Source organism: Schistocerca gregaria, chromosome 9, assembly GCF_023897955.1.
Source record: "Schistocerca gregaria isolate iqSchGreg1 chromosome 9, iqSchGreg1.2, whole genome shotgun sequence".
In the NCBI taxonomy this organism is placed as follows: Eukaryota; Metazoa; Arthropoda; class Insecta; order Orthoptera; family Acrididae; genus Schistocerca; species Schistocerca gregaria.
Window position 1 is genome coordinate 23,681,790 of NC_064928.1, and position 22,870 is coordinate 23,704,659.

Here is a 22,870-nt window from a genome sequence, read left to right on the forward strand (position 1 = left end):
AGAAAGGTACATATGGAGCAGACAGTGTCATTGTTTTAACACATGGCCTAATGGTGTAACACTTATTTCATAGTTAAGCTGAAGCATTGTTGTTGTTCTAACCAACACAGGTTCCTCGACTAAAACTCGGCTGTCTACTGACCGTCTCGTAACCAAAAATCGAGCCCTTATATATCATCACACTAATAGGCCTTGAAACTACACCTTGTTTAAATTTACAGAAATTACAATTAAAATTTAACTCATTCGATTAACTGAATAAATCGATAAATTCTGTCTTTTTAACAGTTTCTTCTACAAAGTTTATGCCGAATTTTTTATTAAATGATGAAATTAACAGATATAGTTACGCAAACAATACTTTGGACAAAACAGTTTATTACTTTGGAAATAATTAAGGGTTGGCTTTGATAAAATGTTTTCGAATAGAGCCAAATAGATACTATATTACTAGTATTTAGTCTTCCAAATGTTTGTAATTTTATAAGATTTATATTTGTTTATATGTCAACAGTAGAATTAAAGTTACTAAAACATTGCTGATTTCCCCCTACAATGAAAGATGTTAACTAGGAATAGCGGAAATAAATTAGAAAATCAATTGCATACCTAAAACTAGGCACAAAATTAGACTTGGTACTATATTCTTTAAAACTGAAGGTCAACCTTTCCCTGTTATGAAAATACAAATTATATTCACGTTTGTTAATGGTAATTACTTCAAAAATGAAAAAAAGGATTTAAGTAAGCAGATGGCAAAACAATAGGGGAATTAAAAGTATCCCAGCTTGCTTCATCACAGCTGTACTCGAGCGCAGTTGCAGTGCATTTGCTCTGTTTTTTGTGTGCGTATCTGTCGCGGATGGCTCGGGGAGAAAGGCAGTGCAGCATCAGGTCTATTGTTGAATTCACGTGGTCACAAATAAACAAGGCTGGGGTGTTTCCTGAGAGACAGGAGGTGTGCCTAGGGTTAGCACCTGCCAGAGCGCGGGGCCTGACCCGTGTCTAGCCGCCCGGCAGCCAATGCATGTTGCAGGCTGACCAACTGTGGGGCGCCATGTGTCCTCACCTGAGGACTGTTGTGTTACGAGCTGGGGGACTCCAGAAAGCAACTACAGAATGGATTGCTTGGTTGACCCTGTGCAGGATTGATCTGGTGTTCTAAAACCTAAAAAATGGTATTTACAATGTGGTTTTCTTTATTCTCTGTGGTGTCAGCTAACAAACAGATGTTGTATGGCAACATTCTACTGTATTTCTATTGAGGTAAAAGTAATACATGCGAGTTGACTGCTGTCTTTGGTGCTTGCCTGGACAAAAAGAACCATCTGCCTCTAAACTTTTTTGCATCTGTGTCGAAGGATGATAGGAAGTGGCTGGAGTGACCGGTTGAGATTGAGTTGCAATAACGTATGATGTAAAGGTAGACTGATTATGCATTCTAGAGACGGGGGGAGATGTTATTGCAGGTCATTTAACCACTTTCTCCATTGTTCTGTCGGGTTGCATCAGTTGTCTGGCGTAATCTGTACAATGGCGTGTTCTATGTGACTTAGAGCACTACTCTCAGTCATCAGAGGACGTCCATCTCATGTGGGATGATGATGAAACATGTCCATTCTCTTTTGACACTTTCCTCTAGATGAACGAAGATTTATGTGACATACTCCATTCCCCAGACATATATTAGGAGGCATAAAATGGAGTCTTCAGTTTAAATACTACAGTGATTCTAAGTCAGCGACAGGTATTTGTGAGATACTGAAATCACCATGTACACATCTGCTTGACTGATGTCCTGTTTATGGAGATAGTGACGTCTCATTTCACATGTCAGACACTGCTGATATGCGTTTGTTTGTTTTCCTGTAAGAGGCATTTTAAATTACTAACGATCATTTTATAGGACTAATGCCAGCATAGTATAATTTCTGAATCATGATTGGATGTAACAGTAGGCACCATAACTTCTGCAAAGCTATATTATACATGTGTCATCGATGTTTTAAGGAAGTAGTTATTTCACTTTACAGTTTCTAACCATAGTTTATCATAGAGAAACCTGCAAGGAGAATGTATGTCATGTGCTGAAAGTATATTTCTTACATTGGAATATTAACTGTGTCACATTCCATATGACTAACAGGTTGGAAACCGCACCACTCTAACATTATAGTTCATTTTAAGTGCAGAACAGTGTAGCCTTAGGAGTGCATGTCTTTATGTTCTCTCTTACCAATACCTTTTTGGTACTGATACCAGACACTATAACAATACTTCAGAATTGATAGTGCAGCTGGTTTATGTAAAATACTTTGAACTCCATCTGTCTGAAGCTCCATCATGCATAAAAACCACCCATTTTTCTTCTTCTTCTAAACTGTCTGCTCTTACGTCACAAAACTTCCATACATACTATACACCGATAAGGGATTCTAACCTATTCGACATTCATGCATCTGGAGAAATCTTGTGCACCTGTATGGGTACCATGAGTAAGATTGGTGCTAAATAGCAGTTACGGACTAGGCTCACTTTGTTCCTTCATGAGATGTGGAAGGCAGCAGTCTACTTCTGGTCAGCTGCAAGTTAAATTGGTTAAAGTGATATAGGAAGGGTTGGTGAAAGACAATGCAAGTTGTTGTTTCAATCTCTAACTTTATCCTAAGAATGCGAGAAAGCTGTGTGACGTACATCCATGTAGCGAAAGATCATAAATTATGCACTATGATCGAAGTGCTAGAAATATGTCTGTAATAGTTTGGTGTACATGTTCGCGAATTAACAGTGAATGGATGTATTGCACAATCATCTATCCACTTTCTCAATTACTTATATGGTACTTGCAAAGTAGTGGAGGGGCGTTTTAGTGACGATACAGAGACTGAGACGTATCTTACCATATCATTGGTTGATGAAATTATGGTAAAATTGCTCTATCGAGTGTGATGCTTATTATCATTTTACACTACTGGCTATTAAATGATCAGCTTTTCAGAGAATTCACACAAGGTTGGCGCCGGTGGCTACATCTACAATGTGCTGGCATGAGGAAAGTTTCCAACCGATTTCTCATACACAAACAGCAGTTGACCGACTTGCCTGGTAAAACGTTGTTGTGATGCCTCGTCTAAGGAGGAGAAATGTGTACCATCACGTTTCCGACTTTGAGAAAGGTCGGATTGTAGCCTATCGCTATGCGGTTTATCGTATCGCGAAGTTGCTGCTCGCTTTGGTCGAGATCCAATGACTGTTAGCAGAACATGGAATCGGTGGGTTTAGGAGGTTAATACGGAACGCCGTGCTGGATCCCAGCGGCCTCGTATCAGTAGCACTCGAGATGACAGGCATCCTATTTGCATTGCTGTAACGGATCGTGCAGCCACGCCTCGATACCTGACTCAACAGATGGGGACGTTTGCAAGACAACAACCATCTGCACGAACAGTTCGACAACATTTGCAGCAGCATGGACTATCAGCTCGGAGAATATGGCTGCGGTTACCCCTGATGGTGCATTACAGACAGAAGCGCCTGCGACGGTGTACTCAACGACGAACCTGGCTGCACGAATGGCAAAACGTCATTTTTTGGGGTGAATCCATGCTCTGTTTACAGCATCATGATGGTTGCATGCATGTTTGGCGACATCCTGGTGAACGCACATTGGAAGAGTGTATTCGTCATCGCCATACTGGCGTATTACCCAGCGTGATGGAAGGGGTGCATTGGTTATATGTCTTGGACACTTCTTGATCGCATTGCCGGCACTCTGAACAGTGAACGTTACATTACAGATGTGTTACGACCCATGACCCTACCTTTCATTCAATCCCTACGAAATCCTACATTTCAGCAGGATGATGTACGACCGCATGTTGCAGGTCCTGTATGGGCCTTTCTGGATACAGAAAATGTTCAATTGCTGCCCTGGCCAGCACATTCTCCAGATCTCTCACTAATTGAACACGTCTGGTCAATGGTGGCCGAGCAACTGCCTCATCACAATACGCCAGTCACTACTCTTGATGAACTGTAGTATCGTGTTGAAGCTGGAAGGGGGAGATGTACCTGTCGCCCTAACCGCCGTCTGCTTCACGTCTGCTGTGCAGCGCTGCTTCACGTCTGCTGTGCAGCGAGCTACCTTAATTTAAGTATTAACTGTATTTTTCTTACTTGTCACTTCTTCTTCGGTGTGTTTTTGCTTTTAGGAAGCTTTAATTGTCGAGTGCTAGTAATAGTGTTCCATAGATTTCGTGTTTGTTTTGAATACAGTCAGAGAGAGTCCCTTTAGTCAGCCATAGTGCCAGTAGTGCTTAGTGTTTGTTTTGAATACAGTCCAGAGACAGGTAGTGCTATTTTCATTGTTTTCTACAAGAAATGGTTAGCAATCACAGTTTAGTCAACAATCAGCCGCCTTTAGTGAATTAGCAGTCTAGTTAAAAGTTGATTAAGTCTCTTCAGTAAATTGATTCCTTAGGATGGATAGGATGTGTGACTGCTGTGTACGGACGCAGGAGGAGCTGGCCACTCTTTGCGAACAGCTTAGCGTGTTGATGGCCGCGGTCAGCCGTCTTTAGGCTGCTGCCTCTGAGTGTAGCGGCAGTGGGGAGTCTGGTGCGACGCAAGGTACACCCCAGGTGTTACATGCTTCACCCACTGTCCCTGCTGTTGAGACATCTTCGCGGGTACCGGGCGCGGTTGGACCACCCTCTCCCCAAGGGGAGTGGCGGGTTCAGCGGCGTTCGCGGCGCACGAGGCGGAGGGTCAACGTGGAGGCTGGCCGTGTGGCATCGCCCGCTCTGCCTGTGAGTGGACATGTGGCTGCTCCTTCAACAAGGTCCGAGCAGGCACACGGGGGGAGGGGTATATTAGTTATTGGAAGCTCCAACGTTAGGCGGGTGATGGAGCCCCTTAGGGAAATAGTGGAAAGGTCGGGGAAGAAGGCCAGTGTTCACTCTGTCTGCTTGCCGGAGCTCTCATCCGAGATGTGGAGGAGGCCCTACCGGCGGCGATAGAGAGCACTGGGTGCACCCGACTGCAAATTGTTTCTCATGTCGGCACCAATGACTCCTGCCGTCTGGGTTCAGAGCTCATCCTCAGTTCGTACAGGCGGTTGGCGGAGTTGGTGAAGGCGGAAAGCCTCGCTTGCGGGGTGGAATCAGAGCTAACTATTTGTAGTATCGTTCCCAGAACCGATCGCGGTCCTCTGGTTTGGAGCCGAGTGGAAGGCTTAAACCAGAGGCTCAGACGATTCTGCGGAGAGCTGGGGTGCAAATTTCTCGACCTCCGCTATCGGTTGAAGAAATGTAGGGTCCCCCTGAATAGGTCAGGCGTGCACTACACGCCGGAAGCGGCTAAGAGGGTACTGGAGTACGTGTGGAGTGCACATGGCGTTTTTTTAGGTTAGAGAATTCCCTCCCTAGGCCCGACAAGACGCCTCCTGAGACGCGGCAAGGCGGGAGTAGGCAAAATGCAACAGGGAATAACAATATTAATGTGCTAATAGTAAACTGCAGGAGCGTCTATAGAAAGGTCCCAGAACTGCTCTCATTAATAAACGGTCACAACGCCCATATAGTACTAGGGACAGAAAGTTGGCTGAAACCACATGTAAACAGTAATGAAATCCTAAACTCAGATTGGAATGTATATCGCAGAGACAGGCTGGACAGTGAAGGGGGAGGCGTGTTTATAGCGATAAGAAGTGCAATAGTATCGAAGGAAATTGACGGAGATTCTAACTGTGAAATGATTTGGGTGAAGGTCACAGTTAAATCAGGCTCAGACATGGTAAGTGGATGTCTCTGTAGGCCCCCGGGCTCAGCAGCTGTTGTGGTTCAGCACCTGAAGAATAATTTGGAAAATATTTCGAGTAGATTTCCCCACCATGTTATAGTTCTGGGTGGAGATTTTAATTTGCCGGATATAGAATGGGAGACTCAAACTTTCATAACGGGTGGCAGGGACAAAGAATCCAGTGAAATATTTTTAAGTGCTTTATCTGAAAACTACCTTGAGCAGTTAAACAGAGAACCGACCCGTGGCGATAACGTATTAGACCTTCTGGTGACAAACAGACCCGAACTATTTGAATCAGTTAATGCAGAACAGGGAATCAGCGATCATAAAGCAGTTAATGCATCGATGATTTCAGCCGTAAATAGAATTATTAAAAAAGGTATGAAGATTTTTCTGTTTAGTAAAAGTGACAAAAAGCAGGTTTCAGAGTACCTGATGGCTCAACACAAAAGTTTTGTCTCAAGTACAGATAGTGTTGAGGATCAGTGGACAAAGTTCAAAACCATCGTACAATATGCGTTAGATGAGTATGTGCAAAGCAAGATCGTAAGAGATAGAAAAGAGCCACCGTGGTACAACAACCGAGTTAGAAAACTGCTGCGGAAGCAAAGGGAACTTCACAGGAAACATAAACATAGCCAAAGCCTTGCAGACAAACAAAAATTACGCGAAGCGAAATGTAGTGTGAGAAGGGCTATGCGAGAGGCTTTCAATGAATTCGAAAGTAAAGTTCTATGTATTGACTTGGCAGAAAATCCTAAGAAATTTTGGTCCTATGTCAAAGCGGTAGGTGGATCAAAACAAAATGTCCAGACACTCTGTGACCAAAATGGTACTGAAACAGAGGATGACAGACTAAAGGCAGAAATACTAAATGTCTTCTTCCAAAGCTGTTTCACAGAGGAAGACTGCACTGTGCTTCCTTCTCTAGATTGTCGCACAGTTGACAAAATGGTAGATATCGAAATAGACGACAGAGGGATAGAGAAACAATTAAAATCGCTCAAAAGAGGAAAGGCCGCTGGTCCTGATGGGATACAAGTTCGATTTTACACAGAGTACGCGAAGGAACTTGCCACCCCTCTTGCAGCGGTGTACCGTAGGTATCTAGAAGAGCGAAGCGTTCCAAAGGATTGGAAAAGGGCACAGGTCATCCCCGTTTTCAAGAAGGGGCGTCGAACAGATGTGCAGAACTATAGACCTATATCTCTAACGTCGATCAGTTGTAGAATTTTTGAACACGTATTATGTTCGAGTATAATGTCTTTTCTGGAGACTAGAATTCTACTCTGTAGGAATCAGGATGGGTTTCGAAAAAGACGGTCGTGTGAAACCCAGCTCGCGCTATTCGTCCACGAGACTCAGAGGGCCTTAGACACGGGTTCACAGGTAGATGCCGTGTTTCTTGACTTCCGCAAGGCGTTTGACACAGTTCCCCACAGTCGTTTAATGAACAAAGTAAGAGCATACGGACTATCAGATAAATTGTGTGATTGGATTGAGGAGTTCCTAGATAACAGAACGCAGCATGTCATTCTCAATGGAGAGAAGTCTTCCGAAGTGAGAGTGATTTCAGGTGTGCCGCAGGGGAGTGTCATAGGACTGTTGCTGTTCACAATATACATAAATGACCTGGTGGATGACATCGGAAGTTCACTGAGGGTTTTTGCAGATGATGCTGTGGTGTATCGAGAGGTTGCAACAATGGAAAATTGTACTGAAATGCAGAAGGATCTGCAGCGAATTGACGCATGGAGCACGGAATGGCAATTGAATCTCAATGTAGACAAGTGTAATGTGATGCGAATGCATAGAAAGATAGGTCCCTTATCATTTAGCTACAAAATAGCAGGTCAGCAACTGGAAGCAGTTAATTCCATAAATTATCTGGGAGTACGGATTAGGAGTGATTTAAAATGGAGTGATCATATAAAGTTGATCGTCGGTAAAGCAGATGCCAGACTGAGATTCATTGGAAGAATCCTAAGGAAATGCAATCCGACAACAAAGGAAGTAGGTTACAGTACGCTTGTTCGCCCACTGCTTGAATACTGCTCAGCAGTGTGGGATCCGTACCAGATAGGGTTGATAGAAGAGATAGAGAAGATTCAACGGAGAGCAGCGCGCTTCGTTACAGGATCATTTAGTAATCGCGAAAGCGTTACGGAGATGATAGATAACCTCCAGTGGAAGACTGCAGGAGAGACGCTCAGTAGCTCGGTATGGGCTTTTGTTAAAGTTTCGAGAACATACCTTCACCGAAGAGTCAAGCAGTATATTGCTCCCTCCTACGTATATCTCGCGAAGAGACCATGAGGATAAAATCAGAGAGATTAGAGCCCACACAGAAGCATACCGACAATCCCTCTTTCCACGTACAATACGAGACTGGAATAGAAGGGAGAACCGATAGAGGTACTCAGGGTACCCTCCGCCACACACCGTCAGGTGGCTTGCGGAGTATGGATGTAGATGTAGATGTAGATACACGCCATCCAAGCTCTGTTTGACTCAATGCCCAGGCATATGAAGGCCATTATTACGGCCAGAGGTGGTTGTTGTGGGTACTGATTTCTCAGGATCTATGTACCCAAATTGCGTGAAAATGTAATCACGTGTCAGTTCTAGTACATTTGTCCAATGAATACATGTTTATCATCTGCATTTCTTCTTGGTGTAGCAATTTTAATGGCCAGTAGTGTACATTGATGGTGTCTTTTTCCATCCCACCTGTCCGCTGGTATGCTGTTGATTACCACATAATGATTTGCTGATATCACTTGTTTCATATCGAAAAAGAGTCTTGTTAGAGGAGCAACACCTTCTGGGGATGGCTAGCAGCGAAAGAGTGGTCATCTACATGACTGCAGTACGAGGTATGAATCGAAATGGAACAACGATCCATCGGCTGTTCTGTCACTGTCAAAGATGAGTTTGAATGTAGAGGCCATCAGTCACATTCGGACAGCTGGTTGGAAATGCTCCACAACGCCGCAAAACTCTTTCAAATTCCATGTGGTGTGACAGTCTTATTTAATACCATCAAGTGTGTGTTGCAGGGGGGCTCCTGTATAGATTTGCAGGTTTGCTCTACCGCCAAAGAATAATTTTGTTCAACTGAGTTTGCCTTCTGCGCATTCTATACTAGTGGAGAAATAGCACACCGTTTATCTCTTTTGAAATGCCCGTGCTCCAAACGCTGAACGCAGCGGAGTTGGGTGGAATGTCCCGACGGCGACAGTGGGTTGCACTGTGAGTGCAAACGCAGACGTTGGTGTCTCAGAGGGGATGTGGGGTGCGGGGACATCGCTTGGCAACGCTGTACTCGTGTGCGGGCCTTGTGTGTATAAACACCTCACCCAGGCCATTCTGCCAGGAGCAGGAAGAGGGCCCGAATTCTTCCGAAGAGGAACGGAACTATCGGATCTTCGAACAAGGTGGGATTCTCGCGTCACCTTACCAGTTCAGGTGTAGCTACGAGTGAACTATTTCCTGTGCGTTGTGTAAGTTATTTTAGCGTGTGATACAGTGAATTTTGAGGCTCTAGTGACAAGTGAATACGTCAAATAATGAATCAGGTAATTTCATTGCTTTCTGAACCCTTCAGTTCACGGAAGTTTGAGGAAAAATTAGAAATCAAGAAGCTACGTTGGCCTTAACAATTTCACAGGCCGTTAAAACGAAAAGTCGCCAATTCAATAGGAAATTTTACTCTGAATTGTACAACAAGCATGAATGGCTGTGTGGTTGTAACATAAAAAATGCCTTATTTTGTTTTCCTTGTGTATTATTTGGAGTAGATTTTTCATGGTCTAAACACGGAGTCTGTGATATTCAACACCTCCATGACAGAATTAGAAAACACAAACTTTCCACAGTCCATGTAAATAACCTTAAGAATATGGCAAGTCTAGGCAGTGTAAATATAGCTACCCAATTAGACAGTGTGTACAGAAGTTCCGTCACATTACACAACCAAAATGTTACCAATAATAGGTACATATTGAATCTAATTATTAACTGTATTCGTTTCTTTGGTGCACTGGAACTTGCCCTTAGAGGACATGATGAGACTGAATCATCTTCCAGTCCTGGTGTTTTTCGTTCCTTGATTAATTTCAGTACAGAATTAGACTCTGTATTAAAACAGCATTTAGAGAAAGCTACAATTTTCAAAGGAACCTCAAAAACCATCCAGAATGAACTCGTCCAGTGCATGCTTCAAGTCTGCCAAGAGGAAATTAGAAAGGAAATAAGGGTACTGAGTTCTTGGCCGTAATAGCTGACGAAAGCAGTGACGTAGCCTGTGTTTTCCAGATGGTTATCGTCTATAGGTACATCATTAATGGAAAACCAGTTGAAAGATTTTGGGACTTCATAGCACCAGAAAAGCATAATGCCCAATCTTTGGCAACGTCCATCATCGAACAGATAAATAATAATTTTGGGACCTGTCCACATAAGCTAATAGCGCGTGACGGTGCAGCATGAGTAGTTCGTCACGTGGGCTGCAGGCTCTTGTTAAGGAAAAGTTTCCCAACGCTTCATACATTCATTGTTATGCCCACCAGCTGAATCTCATTATCCTTAAAGCCGCTTCCATTAATAAAAACGTGCGAATATTCTTCACTAAACTTCATTGACTTTGTAGCTTCTTTTCAGCATCTCCTCAAAGAACAGCAGTTCTCGACGAAATAGTAAGAAAACGGCTGCCACGTTCAGTGCTTACTCGTTGGAATTTTCAGTCAAGCAGCGTCAATACCGTTTTTGAATATAGGGAAGATATTATCACGTGCATGAATAATATGAGCCAGAGGGAAAAACTGTGGAATGAGAAGCATGTGGCTTAGTAACAGTTTTGAAGGGTGAAAAGTTAATTTTTTTGGCTTTAATTTTTTGGCTTTCATTTTTTCAGAAAATCATGATCTATTTGGATATTTTGTATAACCAGCTACAAAAAAGCGATATTGACCCAACTTCCGCACAAAATTAGCAGTCAGCTTTTGAGCGTGAAATTGTTAACATTAGGGAAGAAGTGAGTGAAAATTCAACAAGTTTACACAAGTACCATAAAAGAGGGAGAACTGAAGATGGTGTAGCGATGTGTAACCTAATGTGGGAGGCAAAAGAAGTATGTGATGTCATAAGTTACGAGGCAAAAGAAAGATCCAAGTTCACAGGACACTTAGTTGCAGCCTCTCTCGTTCTACCAGAGAAATTCGCTACTTACTCCTCTAGTTTTCCAGAAACTTCTGTTAGAGTTGCTATTGAACGCTACTCTTTTTTTGGAAGCAAAGAAACTTCGAACAAAACTCTCTGTTATTTATGGAAGAGAGGAGTACAAAAGCTTTCTGGGTTACATAACAAACAATAATCTTTGTGATACACTGAGCGAATCTGTGAAGCTCCTGAAAGCGATACTTCCAATTCCAATGACCACATCAGAAGCGGAACGTGTTTTTTTTCCTCTGAATCGCAGCAAAAACTTCTTGCGGAATTCTCTGGACCAAGAAAGACTATCAGCACTAGAGATGCTCTCTATTGAACGAGACTTCGTTTTAGGAATTGCAGACTTCAATCAAAGAGTGATTGAAAGATTTGCAACTATGAAGGACAGAAGAATAGAGATCCTGTACAAGTGATCACCACTACGTCCAAATTCAGAGATAAAATCGAACAGCGTTAACATCAGTCCTGCTGAAAAGGATTAGTAAGGCATGCTTACCACTTTTTGAGTACATAGAGCTGCTGTTGATTTTAATTCCTTTTCTTCTGCAAAAATAATACTTTTTTCTTTGTACATCTTTTGGTTTTATTATGAGTAGATGCTTTATAGAAACATGAGCAGTGTACTAATTTTCTCTCTTTTCTTAATGGTTTCCTTCGTGAGCAAAGTGCACCACCATCTTCTTTGGTCACGAGCCGCTACTGGTGTGTTGTGGGAGCAGCAACAACATAGTTTACACCGTATGATGTCTAATTTTCTGTGAGAGTCAGTGGATCTAAACATGTTAATGTCAGTTTAGAAAATGACGCAGACCTCGCAATATGTATGGCAGCGTACAAAGCTGTGTCATACACTGCTTGGATGTTTTACAGCAAGGAAAAAAATTGTCAAAAACAGCACAGGGACCTTCTCTTGTGACTGGTAGTAAGTCTGCGGAATATGGTCTTCCTCCTCCAGCACAGGCAGTGACACTTTACAGTGGTCTGTGCAAGCGACTGAGTGGGTTAATGGGGGTTACTGCGTACGCTCGATGCTAGCACACAGACGATATTTGTTTTCGATATACAGGATGTATCAGAAAAAATCATCCAACTTGGCACGTCTATATTTCTGAAACTAATAAACATATACTATGAATTTCGTTTTTTGATGAACAGGAAACCAAAAAGTTTATTTTTTAATACCTTTTTATAGGTCTTCAATATCGCCCCCCTTGAGACGCATGGCATATGTAAATGCAGTATTCGAATTGGTCCCACACTGCAGTGAGTATGTCTTGAGTTGCAGCTTCCACAGCTGCTGTTATGCGATGTCTCAGTTCATTCATTGTTGTTAGTAATGGAGGCTGAGTCATTTCAAGGTATGAGAGTCCTATAAATATGATCCACTAGTGGCTATAGTCATTAAAAGACTTCTCCATAGGATACAATGCAGATATTTGATTGAATCGATTGATTCCAAATAGCAGACAGAATTTCTACCAGAAAACGTGACACTATAGATCTGAAAATCCAGTGTAGTGGTCATAGGATTTTGTGCATTTCTTAAGTGATTCGTCACCTAGCACACCATTTATTGTATGTAATCATTACCAGTCAACCATCACCTATAACCCAGCGGGTATATTGCAGAACTCTGACATGCATTGAGATAGAATGCATTACAAATTCTGGAGAAATATGTAGCGGTGGCATGAAGGAGTTGCAAATACTGGCTTCATACCATGTTACTTAACCGAATCACTTTCTAAATTCAGTGACACATGCACAATATAGCTGAATTTTATTATGAGTATGCATCAGTGGCGATGTGCACCCTCTGCTTTCGGGGTGTAAATACACACAACATGTTCACCATCTATATTCAATGTTGCAATATTTGTGTAAAAAACCATTTCATTCGGAAGCAATACCATACCTCGATTTATAAAGTGTGTACAGTTTTTGTTGTTGATATCATTACCACGTGATGTCTCTGTTACTAAGACTCACTGGTACCACTCGCAAGCAAACAAATGAGACATATCCGTCCAGCGCAGATTTTCACTCAATATTGTTTGACATCATGAGCATTCAGTTATTGGCGAAGTATTATACTTAGTACAGGATGTATGATAGATTCGCTGTGATCAGTAGGTCTACGAAGTGTGTGTGTTCTGAGATGTTCAAGGAAAACGACTATGTCCTGTCGTAGGGAAGGTATGGATTTGAATAGGGAAACTGTTATTGCCATAAGGGGAATGAAAGATTCTTTTTAGATGAAAAATTATGCCCAGTCATAAGAATGCTATAGATCTTTGTATTTCCAGAGCCACAGTCGCCAGGAGAGGGTATTTCTGATACTTCGCTCATTGTTCAAATGGCATCTGATTGAGGGTGCAATCATAATATTTACCTAGAGTGATAAAATATATGTGGCTGGTTCCCTGGGATGTTTCTGCCTGGCGTGCAAAGAGCATGTGTCGGCAATGACTTGTGGCCTGAACAATTGACATTTCCGGTTTACAGTGAGAGCTATCTGGACCGGAAAAGCTGGATTACAGGAATGTAGCTGACCTAAACCTGTTGCCCTCTAGACTGGCAAATAGCGAACTAACACTCAATATGCGTTGGGCAGCCTTCGTGATTGCCTCTGTTCTCTGTGGAAATTTTAGAAGATGCAGTATGGGCATTTGTTTGCGCTGGACAGTTATTCCCTCCATCTACATTGTCCAGTTGACTGCTTCTACACGTTTTCCATCATTATTTGGTTGAGAAAACATCGATTGTGGTGTTTGTTGTGTGCATTTAGACGATGAAAGGCATATGGAAGAGAGGTTTGCTGGTAAAATACCTTAGTTGACTTTGTAAAGCAGAAGGATGATTTGGAATTTGTTATATCACAGGAATCTGTTATCTCAGTTTTTGCAAGTGAAACTACCATTTTTCTCTATTTTTTCACGTAAGATCTTCGCGTATGAGATACGTTTCTAGTTACTCAGTGATCGGGAACACGTTCCACCTCGCTAAGGTTTCGGGTTTCTAGAGAAATAATTTACACTCTTTATCATCGGAATTATTCTGTGCAAGCGCTACTGCTAGGGAAAACTATATTGCTACGTGCTTGATATCAAGAACTATCACGTAAGTGGCATGATATTCTCCAAACCATGTGAAAATACACGTGTTGTTGTAATCCCAGAATATGGAGATGGGTATGGAAGGCATGGCAGTAAGCAAGGAGGCAAGCAAGTGAGGCCCAGAAACAGTAACAGCTTTGCGCGGAGGGGAACCAGCCCAGCCTTTTTACAGCAGTTTCGGAAGTGACCACTGCCCATTGATGGCGCAGTGATTGCGCGTTGGGCCAGCATGTGTGCAGGGGCGGTTGACTCCTCACGACCTTCACCACAGTGGATGACCGACTCACCGCCGACCTCGTGGGAAATACACTGTGAGGACTATATATGGCACATGTACTTATGTATTTTATTTTGGGGAACGGGGGGGGGGGGGGGATCTGTATTATGTCTTCGTGGTATATGCATGAGCTATATGCAGGATGCAGAAGTGATGATTTTGTATGGTATAGCATACAAATTGTGTTTACTGCATCGATATGGTATGTGGTGATATAGCCTATATGGGGATCAGTTTCTTGCTGAAAAAAATTCAGTGTAATTGAGAAAGTGTCTTTGGTGATGATCTGTAGACCACTTTTGCAGGGTTTAATTGTCAGTGTAATATGACTTCTGTTTTTTTTTATCTGTGTAAAACAGTTTTACCGCTGAAAGTCTCATCTGCAGAAAATGTCAGACAGTGCTTCTGCCACTCGGGATAGCCATGCACGCTCAGGCGTCTTGTCATGGTTCACGTGGCTCCACCCATCAGAGGTTCGAGTCCTCCCTCTGGCATAGGTGTGTGTATTGTCCTTCTCGTAGGTTAGTTTACCGAGCGAAGTGGCGCAGTGGTTAGCACACTCGACTGGCATTCAGGAGGACAATGGTTCAATCCCGTGTTCGGCCATCCTGATTGAGGTTTTCCGTGATTTCCCTGAATCGCTTCACGAAAATACCGGGATAGTTCCTTTGAAATGGCACAGCCGACTACCTTTCCCCATCCTTCCCTAATCTGATGAGTTCGATGACCTGGCAGTTTTGTCTCCTCCCCCAAACCAACCCAACAGTGCTCCCACACCGGCAGCTGCAGTACTTTGGCAGGTAAGTTCAGTAAGAGCCAATCAGAATGCCCCATGCACAAGACAGCCTTTGTGCGGGGCATAGGAGCTTCACCAGACTGGTTCAAACATGAAGGGGAAAGATATCTACAGAAAGTTCTGAGAGTAACGTGAAGTCTTTTTTTCTTGGACGTTCAGAGACACGTCCAAGCAGACCATCCATCTGTGGCAGGATGCTGTCCCTCATCTGCCATTGTGGCTTTAGAGCGTCTCAAGACCAGCAGCTGTAGGACATCGAAAATTGCAACCATTTTCCTCGTCTGTAGCAAAGTGCTTCAAATTCTGTTTGTGTAACTGTTCTCATTTTGCCGTCTGTGCTTAAACAACAGTGTGTGTTTCGAGAAGTGAGAAAAATATCGTCCCTAACTCCAGCAGTAGAAAATTTACAATTAAGCCCACTCACTGTTTCAGTAAAGTGATGAACGCCACAGCAGATGTAGGAATCAGAATTTTTTCTCTCTCTCTGGCAGTGTCTTCAATCAACTAAAACTCCAAAAACAGTGAGCATCCTGTTTAGAGTGACAGAGACTTGCAAATGTCGTCGTTTTGGCATGTAAAGTCAGATGTTGCATCTGACATTGGTTTCGGAACCTGTTACAACAGCATGTGAAGTGTCTCATGGAGCTTTCAGAAGTGCGCAGCGATCGTTTTATATTACATGTTCGAGTGTGGCGGTATAATTCCAAAATTGAAGCAAACTACTGTTCAGCGATCCTTTTGAAAGTGCACTTAGAGACTATTCAACTAAATTTGTCAACTTGTGAAGCAGCTCGTGCTCAAAGACAAGGGCATTTCTCCCAAAAGCATGTGAAGTGTTTCTGCAATGGTTTCACAACTGTGCTGGGATCTTTTTGAGGCTGTGTCCAAGTGTGGTGGAGGTAGTATTCCTCGTAATAAAACGTGTAATTTTTTAAATATTCTTGTGTCACCTGCAATGCTGTCTTTCTCCCTATCTCTATCTCTCTCTCTCTTTATGCAGTGGCACATTTAATTCCTGTGCCAACTTCAAATTTTGTGTGTGACAATATTACGCAACACCAGGTGTAATAACTCCTGAAGCAGTTCATGTCAATCACAAAGGGTGTCCGTACACCTGGGATAGAAAAGAGGAAGAGAGCCATGGGTATTTCCAATTCGACAGGTAATACGTAGTGCACAGCCCTGCAGCTACCATGTGGCCACGGTGTGAGCCAGTGTGGAGACTCACGGGGAATGAAGCCCGGCACATTGTCTGTCTTCCAGCGAAGCACGGAGAATCTGGAGAGAATGTCTTGCACTTTGAAAGACTGACTGGACTTTTATCTAATGATCTACAGTTACAGCACATGCATTTATAAGCATGAGTTGCAAAGTGTACCTTAGCCCCATTCTACTGAATCTTCATTATTTCATGAAACGTATTCGTCTTCACCAAATATCATTCCTATCAACACATTCCTCTATGCGTGGTTACAGCTAATCTTCTCCTTCTTCTCCACACAGACATCTCATCCATTGAAGACAGTAAACAATTATGTCCATCCTCCCAGTCCATCACCTAGATACAGAGTCCTTTTCCCACTATTTTTCCCCAAACCGCCATCTTGGATTATGTCAGAAGAGATGAGAGGGCATCAGATAAGTGTGTGCTCTGGTGTTGGTGCTATGAGCTAGGTGAATTGGACTCCAGATGTCGTTATAAACTCACTGGGTGGAGCTACTGCCTATGACAACTCAATCAGCTTAAATAAACAATTCATACTTAAGTCCATCCTATTTGGCAGCCCAGCACAACTGTGTCCTTTTCGCACCAATTTCCCAATAGGAGGGAGAAGGGGAGGGGAGCAATGCATGCAAAACAAAGTCTTTGATCCATCCTACCCAGCTGCCCAGCACGGACTGTGTCCTTTTCTTGCTAATTTCCAGAGGGGAGGGGAGGGGAGGGGGTTAGGGTAGTGGAGATAGCCGAATTGATCTATTTTCCTGCCAAAATTTGAACTTCCCGCCATATCACTGCGACATTGCCACATTTATAGCCTCCATATTGGATCCGCCATCTCGAATAAATTTGGCAACAGTGCAACACGAGGTACCACATCCTTTGTCCCACTACTATTACTGTCGACTGGAATACACTCTTTGAAATTCTTAAGGCAGCAGTGATATAGTACAGAAAGTAACAGATTACTTACAACCTGAGTAGAAATCAGAACAGATTTGTAAGTGTTGAAGGACCTGAAGGGAATGCTGTGGGGGAGAAGGGAGAGAGACATACTTGCAGCCTATCCTACAATGGTATTTACTCTTTTCACTGAGGAAAAATCAAAGGAAACCAAGGAGATATTTAGAAAGATAATTGAAATTTAGAGGGAAGAATTAAAAACATAATTTCCTCAGAGAAGGCAAAGAACTTGAAAGCACAGTTCAGCAGAATGGATAATGACTTTTAAAAAGTTATAAGATGAACATAAAGAAAAATACTATAAACGACCATGAGCGAAATTAGAGGAGACAAAGTGGCTGCTATAGAAACATTAAGTGAAAAGTCTACTTTGCTACAAACAACTTGAAAGGATAAATGAAACTAGATGACAGAAAAAAAAGTGGAAACCACTTTCCTCAGAGAAAAGAAAGCGAGACTACCAACTTGAAACTGCTATAAAGGCTTTATTTTTGTAATGACTTGGAAAGGCACAGTCTCTGTTTGGCGAAGGATGGGGGAAGAATTCGGCTGTGCCCTTTCAGGCAGGCTAGCCCGCAGTTCACCTGAAGCGATTCATGACGTCCCGTGTTGAACCCAAGACTAGAGAGTGAGGCGTGAATCTGAGCCGCCATAATGCTGAATATGAGTCCAGTGTCTTACAGCCTGTATAGGATGAACAACGAAACTTGGGCACTCGGAATCTCTTATACCTAAAACGTTTCTGCTTCTTAAGCTCCTTCCAATCTACTCTTTTATCCTACAACCTGTCGTTCAACATTTCCTCCCAGTATAATCCTCTGTGATTCATATCATCCTTCAATTGATCTTTCCATTTTGTTCATGGTCTTCCAATTGGTCTTATTCCAGATTGTGTATATTCCAGAGATCTTCTTGGTACCCTGCCTTTCCCCGTTCCTGTGACGTGGCCAAACCTTTTCAACGTATTAATCGCTGTTGCTTCTTATAAAGAACTGATCTTAAGCGTGTTTCATATTGTTTCATTTCTGATCCGGTCCCTTCATGTCCCTTCTCCTCTTACCAAGGATCCATTGTAGAAACAGCATCTCTGTCGTTTGTATTCTCCACAGATTTTGTTTTGTCTAGGTCCAACATTCTGATTCACTGGTCAAAATTTGTATATAATGATTTGTATGTCATGGTCTGTGCTTTTACTGATATTTTCCAGTTCCTAAATATATCTTATATATAATAATAAAATTTTGAGCAATTTTCTATCCCTTCCGAAATTTCTTCCTTGATGTTTCCTCTGATGGTTAGCCTAGTTCCACAGTAATTGAAAGCGCCTACTTATTTAATGATTTTTCCGTTACAACTTACACCCTTCATTTGTCCATTTTCCCTGTTGCATTGGACGACTTCACTTTTTTTAAGCTTATTTCGATTTCTGCATCTTCAGGAAACGTCTGCCACGTATTTAGTTGTTTTTCCAGTTTCTGCTCATTGTCTGTCAATATCACCAATTGATCTTCATACGTTATGATTTCGTATCATCAGCTGTTGACCCTTGGCGAACCTCTCTTTTGATGTTGTCCATAACTATACTTAAGAGCACACTTTCTTGTCTGTTTGAACAATTACGATTTTTTTGCCATCTAGTATAAAACAGTTCAGGTGTATGCTTTTGATTCGGAGTCGCATCCTTTTGGAGAGTTGAATACCGAGGTTTCCGTCTGCTTCACGCGCCGTCAAAAATATAAAGACACCAGGAGCCACACTAAACGGTTACGATGAGTTTACATCATTATATGCATCTAGTTGGGCACTGTTCGGCAATATTTTAGTCGTCAGCAGGGGAGAGACAACTTTTTACCTCCAGCCTAGGCATTTCTGTTTAGTGCATAACTCAGACACTGTCGTGCGGTAGCGTTCTCGCTTCCCGCGCCCGGGTTCCAGGGTTCGATTCCTGGGGGGGGGGGGTCAGGGATTTTCTCTGCCTCGTGATGGCTGGGTGTTGCGTGTTGTCCTTAGGTTAGTTAGGTTTAAGTAGTTCTAAGTTCTAGGGGACTGATGACCATAGATGTTAAGTCCCATAGTGCTCAGAGCCATTTGAACCATTTGAACTCAGACACTGCTGGTAATATTTCACTATTAACATCAAATTACGTTCTGTCACTAAACTTTCAGGTCCAAGAGGTTTCCAGTCCTTAAAAAATCGTCCAGTAAAGAAAAACACAATTCGATTCAATATATCACTACATAAGTATCATGCATGTCTTAGAAACACAGCAAATTACTTGCTTTTTTGCATGATGTGGTTAATATAAAACTGCGTTTTCGAAATATTCGGTGTATTCAAGATAGATAGTTGAGAGCCCGTATACATGTGATTTCCGAAATATGAAAAGGCCGACGTGCACGCGTATCAGATATTTTATGAGTCCCACACATATCATTTACTAACATTGAGTATGAACATGTTCCTGAAAGCGTAAAAATCCAGCGATACTTGTGTTATAACATGCAGATGTGGTCGATTGATTATGGCAGAAACAGTCAGGGGGTAAAACTGCAAAGACTAAAGTACTGCGAAGGAAACCAAGGAGAAATTAAAAAGGAAACTAAAGTTCGAAGAGAAGAAATAAAAACTTCGTAGTTTGCTGATGGTGCTATAATTCTGACAGTGACGGCAAGGGGCTTGGAAGAGCAATTGATGGATAGTTTCTCGAAAACAGATTATAACATGTAAATCAAAATGGTTAATCGAATGCAGTCGAATTCAGGGTATGCTGAAGGAATTACATTAGGAAATGAGACCTTGAAAATAAGAGATGATTTTTGCTATCTGAATAGCAAAATATCTGATGGTAGCTACAGCAGAAAAAGTGTCACATCGGATGACGTAATGAAACACTAAAAGTAGTCAAGAAGTTTTGAGCTTTGGGCAGCAGAATAACGCTGCTTCTCACATAGAGAGGATATAAAATGCAGACTGGCAATAGTAAGATAGAGCATTTCTGAAAACAAACATTTGATAACGACAAATATAAATTGAAATGTTATTTCTGAAGGTATTCTGAAGTGTAATCTTGTGTTGTAGTGGAAGGTAGGTGATAAGCAATTTAGACAAGAAGAGAACAAAAACTTTTGAAATGTGGAGCCACAGAAAACTGATGCAGATTTGATGGGATGCTCGAGTAATTAGTGACGGGATTCAGTGAATCTAACTGATGTGAAAAAAGAAATTTATGGCACAAATTGATTAAAAGAAGGATACGGCTGAGATGGCGTGCCCTGAGGCATCACGGAATGTGGATTGAGACCAAGACTTGAATACAGTTGTCAGGTCCAAAATGAATGATGGTTGTAGTAGTTGAGCTGGGAAGAAGATACCTGCACTGAGCAGATTTGAAAAGACAGCAGTACCAAACCATTGTTCGGATTGAAGACAACACAAAATTTTTTTGCAGACGCTTCCAAACTGGAGCGCGTTGTAGTTACAGGTCTTATGTAACAGGGAAGAAGCAGTGAAACTGGCACTCTTTCTGAGGAATGAAAGCAGCTAGAAATTATTTTAATGTATTAAAAACATTCTCCCCGGCCGGGAATCGAACCCGGGTCTCCCGCGTGACAGGCGGGGATACTAACCACTATACTACCGAGGACGCCGAAACTCACCTATTAAGGAAGCTAACACATAAAGGACGTAAATGTTAAACGTGTTTTATCATTTCGAAAGTGGATAGCAAAATAAGTGTTGTCTGTTAAATGTTCGCCGACGTTGTTAAGTCTCTGTGGTAAGACAACCTTCAGTAACCACGCCATCTTGCGTGAGACACCGCGCCGCTCTTTCCTCATGTTTAATTGATAAATTGTCCTTCTGATTAATGATGTGTAGCACTTTTTCCTTAGTGTTTTCCATTACGATTATGTGGAGTTAGCTTAGTGTCCTTAGATGGAAAAATGCTGAAGCAAAGGACGTTTCATACATGACACCTCAGTATTTTAAAGTGCAGACGACGTTAAAAATGAATATTTCCTGCATTTCTCTCAGTTTTTAGCGCTGTTGGGGTTTTGCTACATATCCCAATTTACGAAAGGGAGTGAAGTGATCGATTAGTAGTCCACTATACTGAATCTTAAAATATACTAATTGCCCTTATAATTGAGTAGACACACAAACATTTACTTGTACAAATATCCGAAGTTTATTGCCGGTGGTCACTTTCTTCCTTGGTTTCCAAATGATATCGCGTGCCACACACTAAGCAGTATTAACGTGACGGAATACATGTATGTATTTGACTACTGATCTGCTGGCTTTCACCTGTTACTTAACTGCGTCTCGTTGCCTTTATCGTAGCTAGTCTGTTTTTTTCTTCGTAAAAATGCGGGTGATTTTTGGCGTAAATGATTAAATTTTGTGATACAAGTACGATTCGCTGAACGATGAAAGAAAATGCAATAAATTTACAATTGCCGCCATACTTTGCTGACCATTGTGAATGAAAGAGCAAAGGATACTTCACCTTCTTCCAAGCCACGGATCTAGGGTTGGTTTTTGGTGTCTGTGTGTAGGGGGGGGGGGGGGGGGACAAAATTGCATTTTCTTACTTTCTTCTGTTCCATTTCCTCACGTATAGTGTACGGTCTCTCCCACTTTTGTTGTACCACATTTGCCTAGAATTTAATAATAATACCTCTAACATACACAGGTTGATTTTCACTAAATGGGGACAAACTATTGAAAGCGGAACCTTCGAGGATAAGGAGCAAAGGTCATATGGACATATGGCGAGAAATGATGAAAATAAAACACGCTCTACTGTGACCCTGGTATATCAGCTTCAGGCAAGTTGCTCATTAGCAAGGGGTAATCCAGACGACTGTGTAGAACGCTCAGTACAACAATGTGTGGGCTTATCTCTGTGGTGCCGGTTTCGATACTGGTTCTTCGCACAGGTGTCTAGAATTGTGCATACAGGCCTTATTCAAAAAAGGTTCAAATGGCTCTGAGCACTATTGGACTTAACGTCTGAGGTCATCAGTCCTCTAAAACTTAGAACTATCTAAACCTAACTAACCTAAGGACATCACACACACCCATGCCCGAAGCAGCATTCGAAAGTGCGACTGTAGAGGTCGCAGGGTTCCAGACTGTAGCGCATAGACCGCTCAGCTGCACAGGCCAGCACAGGCCTTTATTACCTATGGGCTTACCTCCGTGGTGACGGTTTTGTTACTGGTTGAATGCACAATTGTCTGGATTTCTGTGTGCAGTCCTTATTATCTACGGGCTTACCTCCGTGGTGACGGTTTTGTTAGTGGTTGAACGCACAATTGCCTGGATTTCTGAATGCAGGCCTTATTACCTATGGGCTTACCTACAGGCTTATTTCCGTGGTGACGATTTTTTAGGGGTTGGATGCCCAATTGCTTGGAATAATTTGTGCAGTCCTTATTACCTACGTTCTTACCTCCGTGGTTAC

At 42.3% G+C, this 22,870-nt stretch overlaps 1 protein-coding gene and 1 non-coding gene across 3 annotated transcripts in view; one reads left to right on the plus strand and one right to left on the minus strand.

Moving 5' to 3' along the window:
- LOC126292139 (uncharacterized) overlaps window positions 1-22,870 on the plus strand; it is a 670,252-nt gene that overhangs the window by 582,183 nt on the left and 65,199 nt on the right. The gene's annotated exons all lie outside the window — the stretch shown is intronic.
- On the minus strand, window positions 20,975-21,046 carry Trnad-guc (transfer RNA aspartic acid (anticodon GUC)). Its single transcript has one exon. It is a non-coding gene; the product is annotated as a tRNA-Asp (tRNA).